General features: G+C 52.0%; 1 long non-coding RNA gene across 2 annotated transcripts in view; it reads right to left on the reverse strand.

Moving 5' to 3' along the window:
• The window catches only part of LOC117197790 (uncharacterized), a 79,479-nt gene extending 69,253 nt beyond the window's left edge, over positions 1 to 10,226 (reverse strand). The window contains exons 1-2 of one of the 2 annotated variants that reach the window (XR_007472431.1): positions 9,669 to 10,226; positions 8,251 to 8,371 (exon numbers count right to left, since the gene is read on the reverse strand). This is a non-coding gene — a long non-coding RNA (uncharacterized LOC117197790). Of the gene's footprint in view, positions 1 to 8,250; positions 8,372 to 9,113; positions 9,572 to 9,668 lie in introns of those variants that run through there. The other variant, XR_007472432.1, reaches the window with a different exon arrangement.
• Between the last annotated feature and the right edge of the window lie 154 nt (positions 10,227 to 10,380).

Genomic DNA, 10,380 nt, shown 5'->3' on the forward strand with positions numbered 1-10,380 from the left:
GAGCAGAGAAATTGCCGGAGCCCTCCATTCCAGGGGTGGCTGGAGGGGACTCGACTAGACTGGGAGACTGAGGGACCAGACTTGGGAGGACCAAGATTAGGATGTGAGTCAGTATCAAGAGAGCCATGAAAGCCAAGCCCACCCCTGCAGACCACCAGCCACCAGTTAAATAACCCCCGGGGCTGTTCAGAGTCAGACAAGGGCCTTCCTCTGGCAGCTGCCCAGAAGCCCCCAGGGATCCCCCAGCAGGATGATGCCCACCTAAAACCAGGACTCTGTCGAGCACTAACAGGTGGGTCGACCCTCTTGTCAACAGCCCAAGATACTTCTAAGTTCCACCCCCATCCCACCCCCCTGATGTCCAGAGGGCTGCTAGTAGTACAAGGAGGCAAAAGCCCCAGCACCTGGACCCATCTGAGACTGGCCAGCCAGTGGCCAAGCGCAGGGCAGTTACATGAGACCTTTACTTTGGTGAGCCTCTGTTTCCTCTTCTGTAACACAGAGAGGGCAATACTTGACCATCACAGGCAAACACCTGGCAGAGCAAGAAAGGTGGGGCTTTGTCCCCCTTGAAGTGCTCTCAGCAGCATTTGTGAGGGAGAAGCTCAGGGGAGGTGATGGGGGGGAAGATGACAGCCAGCCTGGCACAAAGCAGAGGCGGCTCCCCAGGAGCTGGCCTCCAAACAGCTGTGACAATTAGCCAGGCCGTCTATTCCCGAAGTTCCCTTGTTGAGGAAGAGATGATGGGATCGAGGCAACACGCGTTCATTCACTCAGCCATCCAGTCATTCATTCTACAAATATTTATTAAGCCTTTTCTATGTATCACTGTACACTGTGCAAGCCCCTGGAAATAAAGCTGTGAACAAGAGGGCGTAGACAAGGACTTCAAGATTTTTAAAGATAAGTTTTGAACTATACTTACTGTTGTCAAAAGTGCCCCAAGGAAAAAAATACAGAGATCACTTTTGTCAAGAACTGTGAAGGTTCTGAGATTGGCCCTACTTGCAAGCTAGAGGATCAACATTTTCTCATATGAGTTCCCCAAGCCCCAGCTCCCACTGGGTAGTGCAAAGACATACGGTGAGTTGCAATACAGGAGAAGAACCCTGAGCTTAGGAAACCCAAATCTTTTGTCCATGTGTGTCTGTGTGTGTTTAAAACATGCAACATATGGACTTCCCTGGTGGCGCAGTGGTTAGGCATCCTCCTGCCAATGCAGGGGACACGGGGTCGAGCCCTGGTCTGCGAAGATCCCACATGCCGCGGAGCAACTAAGCCTGTGCGCCACAACTACTGAGCCTGCGCGCCACAACTACTGAAGCCCACGCGCCATAACTACTGAAGCCTGCGCGCCTAGAGCCCGTGCTCCGCAAGGAGAAGCCACTGCAATGAGAAGCCCGCGCACCGCAAAGAAGAGTAGCCCCCGCTCACCACAACTAGAGAAAAGCCTGCACGCAACAATGAAGACCCAACACAGCCAAAAATAAATTTAAAACGCGCAACATAAAATTTACCATCTTAACCATTTCCAAGTGTACATTTAGTGGTGTTAATATTCTCATTGCTATGCAACCGATATCCAGAACTTCTCCATCTCCCAAAACTCTATACCCTTTAAACACCTCCCCACTCACTCGCCACCCAACCCCCCTGGCAACAAACATTCTTCTTTCTGTCTCTATGGATTTGACCACTCCAGGTACCTCATATAAGTGGAATCACATAGTATTTGGGTTTTTGTGTGTGTGACTGGCATATTTCACTTGGCATAATGCCCTGAAGCTTCATCTATGGCATAGCCCTTGTCAGAATTTCCTTTCTTTAAAAAGGAATTTAAAAGTTGGAATAAGATTTGGAAACCTAAATCTTTTCTAATGGACAGTAAACATGCTTGTCCTTTGCTCCGGAAAGAAACACTATCTCTATCTTCCAAAACTTTTCCCAACACAAACATCCTCTAAAATGTGGTCTAAAGGAAAACAGTTTGTGAATCTGCTTACAAGACATGCAGAAACACAAGACACCCAGGAGGATTATCTCCAAACAACCAGCAATCCAAAAAAGACTCACCCCTCAACCTACTCATCAGAGCTGGCTGTGGACGAGCTACTAAGCAGAGTGCCTCAAATAATAATGCACTGGGCCTTCACACAGTTCACAACCGGGTCACACCTCCAGACAGAAGACCCTAGCACAGGGAGGTAGTCTATCATTGTAAATGAGGATGTGGGATTTTTCACCCAGCAAGTTCACTGCTAGGAATCTACTAAAAATGGGTGCACATGTCCACAGAAAGATGTGTACAAGAACATTCATAGCTTTATCCACAGAAGTCCCTAACTGGGAACACCCGAATGTCCATCAACAGGGGAACAGAGCAACAAAACGTGGTGCACCCGTGCAACAGAACACTACTCAGGAATGAAAAAGAACGAACTAGTGATATTTGCAGCAACACGCCAAGTTCAAAGCTGAGCACTGAACTTTATGCTGAGCCAAAGAAGGCAGACATAAAAGAATACACTCCGTATGGTCCCACTCACACGGAATTCCGGAAGACACAAAGCTAATCTACAGTGGAGGAAATGGGAACAGTGGTGGCCTCTGGGATGGCAGGTCTGGGGGAGGGGGGCCTGATAGGAAAGGGGAGGGAACTACGTGGGGTAATGGAAACTCTGTTCCTTGATAGGTGTGTGAGTTATGCAGGTGCATGCATTTGTCAAGACTGATCAAACCACACACTTAGGATCTGCAGCATTTCACCCTAGGTAAATTACACCATCATTATTTAAGTAGCTTTTAAAGAACATGGGCTTTGGAGTCAGGCAGACCAAGCCCTTGACTTTTCAACCACGTGAACCAGTGGCTTCTCCTTTGTGGGGAGGCCAGTTTGAGAAGAATCCTGGTGAATCCCGGCTTCTCCTTGTCTCTGCACCCCCCAGCACCTTGCACAGGGCGTGGCACAGACCTGGAGCTGAGCAAATAGTGTCAAATGAACGAATAAAAGTGAGGCTAGATATATGCCCTTGAAGCATTTTTAGGAGCGGACTCTGTTTCCACAAATAAAATCTTAACCTAAAGCAAATGAAAGTGATTCTGCTTTAAAGACGTTTAAATCTTCATCACTTCCGGAAAACGGTTTCCTTTGTTTAAGGATCAGTTGAAGTCCCTGAAATCCACCTGCACAGGTTTATTCCTTCGTTCTAAATATAGTTATGGAGCACCCCTGGTGTGCCAGGTGCTTGAGAGAGAGTGGAAAATAAAACAGACAACAGACACGGTCCCTGCCCCCAGGGAGCTTGCATTCTGGTGGGAGAGACAATAAAAATATAAATGAAACTCTGATAGGAGATCAACTGGGATAAGATCAGAGCTCTTGAGGACAAGAAAATAGAGGCTGTGAGAGAATGTGATGTGGGAGAGGGGTTGCTCTAGAGGAAGACCTCAGAGGCAGTCTCTCTGAGGAAGAAACATCTGAGCTCAAACCGAAGGAATAGGAGGAGTGCCCCATGAAGGGCCGGCAGCAGAGCTTTCCAGACGGTTGGTGCATAGGGAAGGGACCTCCTGAGGTTTGGCCTGAAATTCTGAAGAGGCCGGCTCGTGTAATGTAACAGAGCTGGAGCCTGTCAGTCTTGCTCTGCCACTCAACTTGCTGTGCAATCTCTGCAAATCTCTTGCCCTCTCTGGGCTTTGTTTCATTATCAGAACACTGAGAGAAGGTCTGAAAACGGTCTCTCGGAGCCATTGCAACTATGACAATCCAGGAGTATCTGACTGGACACTTGCAAAGCCCATGCTGTGCTCTCCCAAGCTTTTGAGTCCAAAAGGATAAAAGACCGAGGGACAGAGTCCACCAAGGCAGTGTCCTCTGGGGCAAAGGGGATATGCACTGAGGCTCTAAGGCTCTGACAGCTTTGCTGCTGCAAAATGAAGACGTTCTCCTGTCTCCCATCCTTGTCTACAGGAACAAAACAAGGTGGCAAAAACCCAGACAGAGTACTCCGCTTAGCTGTCGGCCGCCCTCCGACTGGCTGCAACCTTGGAAATAAATGGTCCCATCAGCTCCGAGGAGGGTGAGCTCAGGATTTCAGATGAAAATGAAGTAAGAGGGAACGCAGCCCAGAAGCAATGCAAAGTAACGACAAGGGCACTAAAATCTTCCACTGCAGAAAGATGGATGCAGAGAGCGGTGCAACGGGGCACTGACCTCAGATGTGGGGACACTGGAGGAATGAGCTCACGTCCCAGGGCCGGCTGGCGGGGCCTGCGTTTCTGGGATCCAGGGGCTGTCTGAGGGGACCTGGGCCGGGCTGACAGGGCCCCTGCCCCACCCGCACCCCATCCTCCTCTCGGTAAAGCCTTATCCTCCTGCATTTCTCCAGATCAAAGAGCCTCCAGGAACTGACCTGCAGGGCTGGCTAACTCCAACCCTGTGCCAGGGAAAGGAGCCTCAAAGCTGACAGCCTCCCAGCAGGAGGCCTGCAGGTTCCAATCCCAGGAAAGGAGGCAACATAGAGAAGACAGTGATTTTTAAAACCCATCATCTACCGGCGCCTCCAGTCCTGCTAAGCTCGAGGTTCCAGGGTCATCTGTGGACACTGTTTTCTGGCCGTGTCATCCTGAGCAAGTTACTTACCCGTTCCCTTGTCTCTAAAGTGGGGGAAACAATAGTACTGACCACGCAGGGTTATTATGAGAATTCAATGTAAAAATCTGAGTACAGTTTCTGGCACATAGTAAGTGCCCTCAATAAGTTAGTTTACTTTAATTTTTACATTGTTTTGTAGTCACGTTAAATATGTCTCTATATGTACAGGTAAAGCAACACAGTACCAGCCAAGTTTAACACCCATCTAAGCTCACTGATACTAAGAATCTACAGCCTGGATTCATAGCAAACAATCTCCTGACTCTCCCCTCCCCCATCAACCCAACACTCTTTAGCAATGACACCCAGCCTCCTTTGAGCCTTCCTAAGCCTCTGCCAGTGCACAGCGCTCTGATGAACTGTCCCTCCTCTTAGAGGAAAAGACATTTGAAAGCAAGGGTTAAAATCTCAAATGCCTACAGGGGCCAGGAAGGTAAAACAGATGAGTAAAGGGAGCCCAGTGTTAGACATCAAGGAGTAGTGAGGACTGTGGCAAACTAGAGAACCCAGGTCCCATCTGAAGGAAAAAGCTGCTACCAGCTCTAGCCAATTTTTGCCAGGGAGGAAGGCAGGTCCAGGGTTGGCACATCTTTTAGTTTTCCAGGGAAGCCAGCAATCCAGATTTTTATGTGAGATCTCCTGATGTTCAAATACTGGCACATAATTCATTATTTTTAAAATATGGAAGTCCTAGCAAGATTCATCTGTTTGTACCCACTGACTTGAGGGGCAGAGCCCTCCCAACTGTTACTGTCTGTTGGGCAATTGCCCTCTCCCTGCAAGAATCAGAATCCTGGCTGGGCTGAAGTCACAAGGAACTCGAGACAGATCTTAATAAAGCTCCAGGCAGAGCGCCTATTAATTGATAAAGGCTTTGGAAAAGAGTGAAGGAAAGAGCCCCCTGAGGGCTGGAGCTGTGGAGGAAAGCTAAAAGAAGGAGGTGGGCTTTGAAATGGGTTTTGGGGGCTGACGGACCAGGGAAAACTGAAGAACAAAGCACAATCCGGAGGAGGGATGGAGGCAGATGGGGAATGAGGAGGAACTGAAAGCTCTAACTCAGAGCTTTGCCTGTTCAAGTGTGGATGCAAAATGTCACACAGCATCTCTATCCAGAGGATTCTACTAGGAAGGTGACTGTACACTGCTCTGGGATGGTGGCACCTGGAGATAGCACCAAGGATGCAGGCTCCTCCCAGGAGAAAGGACAGTGCCCAGTTCCCTGGATGTGGCCTTAGCTGGAAGTCCTCTACCCCGTGCAGACCTCGCTCAACACACGATCTGCTTACGTGCATCCTCCTTCACTACAGCTAAGCTCTTCTAAAGCCAGAAATGTGACTTCTACGTGCTGGGCATATAGAAGGTCCGCAATGAATGAGTGTCACATGATCCACTGAATGAAACCAAAGAACAAGAAGCAAGACATCAAAGAATAGGGTGCATGCCCACACTTCCAGAACTGAACATTTCCCTCAGGGAAAATGAGCAAAGGCATCAGTGCTCACTGCACGCAGCAGCCATGAAGACCTGGTGTTTGTACAGAGAAATACCCCGCGTGGGGTGTCGGGAAAAGGACAGTGTCATCCCATAAAGACCAGAGTCAGTGAGGCTTACAACATCCCAAAGCCCCCAGGAGATAGACACGATGCACAACCTATCAAAGCTCCAGTGGGTGTCTCGGATCATTCTAGAATTAATGTATTATAAAAATTTAAAATAAGCTAACTTATTATTTTAAGCCCTTCCCTGGATAGATGGTGCAGCTGAGAGGCTCAGGGCACCTAGGGGACTTGTGTCCAGTCACACAGCGAGTCTAGGGGCACAGGCTGGACCAGAGCTCAGCTCTCCTGACTCCCATTCCAGGACACTCTAGACTAGGAGCAGAGCTGGGACTAGGGTGAGGCAGGTGAGGCACACTCGCCCGAGAAGCAAAATGTAAGGAGGCTAAAATGCTCTGTAATCAAGGTAAGTAGCATTTTGATGCAATATTTATTTTTTTGGATGCAATATTTTTTAAAAAACAAAACCAGTGCAAAACAAATCCATGATAAGCAACACAGCAACTTTTAAAACAAAGACTTAAAGTTGTACCCTCATGTGCCTCAACCTCCTCCACTGCACCCTGATCCCAGCCTAGACTAGGAGCCCCGAAGTGACAACTGACTAAGACGCGGAGGAAATGGTTGTGTGGAAACCTATAGGAAGATCACGACAGGATCTTAGCTCCCTGACAAGGGACTGAACCTGGGCCCTCAGCAGTGAGAGCGCGGAGTCCTAACCATTGGACTGCCAGGGAACTCCCTCAACCTCTGCACTCCCTCAACCTCTGCACTTCAAAAATTCCCTTCCAGGGAATTCCCAGGACGTGGCTTGCTTGGGGTGTCTGAGGCACAGAAAAGCGGCAGAGTGCTGGGAGAGGTGGCAGGTGAATGCCACCCCGACCTCCATCCCCACCCCAACTTGCAGGGCAGCATTTTTCCTGCAACAAGCTGTGTACCGGGGACACCCAGCTCGACCCCCTGCCAGGAGAGCTCAGGGAGAAAATTCCATGCGCCACCCCCCTTCCTAGACACCCGCCTCCTAACTCTAACCAATTGTCTCGTAAATCTTAGCCTTTTCACCTCCAGAGGCAGGATGGATTAAAAAGTTTGGACAGCTCTGGGTAACCCTTTCTGCCATGGAGAAACAACCCAGAACGTTATGACTTACTGACAGTGGGTTATGAATGGGAAGGAAAGCATACCCTTAAACCGCAGACTGTAACTCCCTTTTAAGGTATTTCCTTGGGGCCAGAGATGCCACATCTTCCTCCTGCCCCCGGTTCTAATAGCACCTTGTTTTTTAGTGATAAGCTTGGGCTTTTAGGTCAGCCAGGCCTGGATTCAGATCCAGTTTTGCCATTTACTGGGTGGCCCTAGACAATTTATTGAGACGAGACAATAGCAACTCATGCTTCCAGGGGTCTGGGGGTAACTTAAAGGACATGATGAGGGCTGAGGGGCAAACCATGGGCAAAGGGGGCAGGGCACAACCCAACACCAGCACACTGCTCTCATGGGGGATGTCAGCCAGACCTCGCAGTGTTTCAAAAGAAAAACAAATTACGTGAAATCTCCTGATTTTTACAGGCTGGCCAACTAATTCAAAATTAAAAAAAAAAAAAAAAAGTCAACCCAGAAGGGCCAAATAAAGCAGCTCTGCGAGCCAGAGCCCACCGACTGGCCCAGTTTGTGCCTCTGACATCCACAAATCACCCAGCAACCTCCCTGGCACCTAGTAGGTGCTCAGCAAACACAGGTCATTTCCATCTTTTCAGGAAACTCTCCAGGCATCATCAACATCCATTTCCACACAACAGCTTGGGAAGGAATGCTTCTCAGGAGGAAAATGAAAATACAAAAAGAAGAGCTGAAAATCTGGAAGGCTCCAAAGGGAGGGAGGAACTGCCAAGGGAATTCCTTAAAAGGATTTAAAAGAATTTTATTGGCCATAGTTTAGCACAAGTCAGGGATAAGATCAGGCAGTAATTTAACTCCTGGGCCCAGCAAGCGAGTCTGTGCCTGTGGGGTGGATGGGGGGTGGGAGGGAGGAATGGTTCTTACCATGGTCTCCACCAGTGTCTCGGGTCCTCTGTCCACAGGTCACCCCAACATCTGCCTCCGACTCACAGCGTTCTGATGGGGACAGCGCCTCCACGGAGGGGCGCATAAGGCCCAGCTGATCCTACACAACAGAAAGCAAGGCTTGAGTCTCCCCACCCTCCCACCCCAGTGGATCTGGTAGCTCACATGAACTTTGAAGTCAGACCCAGCTGGGTTGAGTTTCAAGTCTTCAACATCAGAGGTTCTCAAAGCGTGAGACCAGCAGCGACCCCATCAGCAGCGGCAGCAGCAGGGAACTTGTTTGAAAGGCCCCACCCCAAACCCACTGAAACAAAACCGCTTGTTAAAACCACCTGGGTTTTAACAAGCCCTCCAGTGGATTCTGATGCACGCTAAGGTTGAGAACTCCCGCTCTCCATCTCTATCCTGTGGTCTTCAGCAAGGCCTATGTCTCACTGAGAGGATCAACTCTATCCTATGGGACTGTCCTAAGCATCCCTCCAACAACTATTTCAGAAGCCTGGTCTGTCTGTGCCAGACAGTGTGGAAGATGCCAGGAGGAGAGCACACAATCCTGGCCCTGGTGGAGCTTGATGGCTAGTGGGGAGACAGATAATACGCAAGGAAAAAAGATATAAACGCCGATTTTCAGAAGGGAGAGGAAGGCAGGGGCCTGATCCACCACATAGAGCTGTGTTTCTCAAAGTGCACTCCAGGGACCACCTGAGCACCAAAGCCCACACAGCCAGGCAGACCTCCTTTCCTACACGCCCCCCAATACTCCTCTCTAGTGTCCCTGCTGCTCCTCAAACACACCTCTCTCTCCTGGGCTTCGGGGCCATTGTCTTTGCGGTTCCACCTACCTGGAAAGCTCTCTTCCCAGATCTTCCAAAGATGGGCTGCTTCTCCTTGCTCAGGGCTCAGTGTAAATGTCGCCTCCCCCTAGGTCTCGCTAAAGCGGTCTCTCCCCTCACTCTGTAGCCCCACCGCCTGCTTGGGCTTCCTCCCTGCCCTTCTCACAGCCTCCCATCTTGCGCCTCAGCGGCTTTGCTGGTTCAGCCTGTCTCCCAACAGAAAGTGAGTTCTTGGGGGCAGCTCCTTGTGGCGGTGGCCTCTGCGGCACGGGTGAGCCGTGACACCCTAACCCTACTCCTCTTCACGCAGTCCCAGAAAGAGCAGCGCTCTCAGCTCCGGAGCCTGCTCCCCACGCCTGAGGAGGAGGCCACAGGCCGGGCTCAGGGCAGGGTTTCTTCACGGCCTTGCTGGGTGCTCTGATGGTGAGAAAGGGCGGTAGAGACTGGAAGGAAAAGAGGAAAACGGGGTGCGAGGCCAGCGACCCTAAAAGGCCGGCTCTGCGGTGGCGCCCTCTCTCGGGCAGAGCCCTCCAAACCAAACCCCAGCAAAGGCGCGACTCCTACCAGTTCCGAGGTGAGGCGTCGCTCTCAGCCGGCTCGGGACCCCAGGACCCGGTCCGAGTGCCCCGCGTCGGCTGGGGGTGCTGGCAGCTGGGCCACGCGGACTCCGGGCTGGTGGCGCACAGGGCCTTGGAGGGAAAGGCACCTGGCGCGGCACGTGCTGTCCCTAAGAAGTTGACGCCGCAAGGCGCGTGCAGTCCCTGGCCCGCAGTGGCACGAGGGGCCCAAGGGCAACGGCGCACTCGGACCTCCAGGGAGAAGCACAAGACCGGGCGCGTGGTGCGTGCGGCCCCGCGGCAGCGGAGCGTGGAGCCTTTACGTGGCACGTTGGCGCCTGGGGCAGTGACGCGAGGGGTCCAGGGCCAGCGGGGACTCGAACCTCGGGGGGAAGCACCTGACCCCAGGAGGCTGGCGCGCTGCGGGGCGAGTGCATCCCGAGGGCAGCGGAGAGCGGGGACCACGAGGGCAGGCGGGCGGAGAGGCGCGGGCGGGAGGGCGGGGAAAGGGGAGAGGGCGGCGGCTGGGCGCTCGGCGCGTGCTGTCCGGGCCGGGACTCGGGAAGGCGCCCAGCGGAGCGCTGCACATCCGAGGGCCCGGGCCCAGCCCTGGGCCGCCCGGACGCCTGCGGTCGGCGCCGCGTGGCCTCCGCGCTCCCCGCCGCCGCCCGCGCTCCCCGCCCCGAGCACCGCCCCTCCCTCCGGCCCGCCTCCCGCCC

The sequence above is a fragment of the Orcinus orca genome, chromosome 16, assembly GCF_937001465.1.
Source record: "Orcinus orca chromosome 16, mOrcOrc1.1, whole genome shotgun sequence".
In the NCBI taxonomy this organism is placed as follows: Eukaryota; Metazoa; Chordata; class Mammalia; order Artiodactyla; family Delphinidae; genus Orcinus; species Orcinus orca.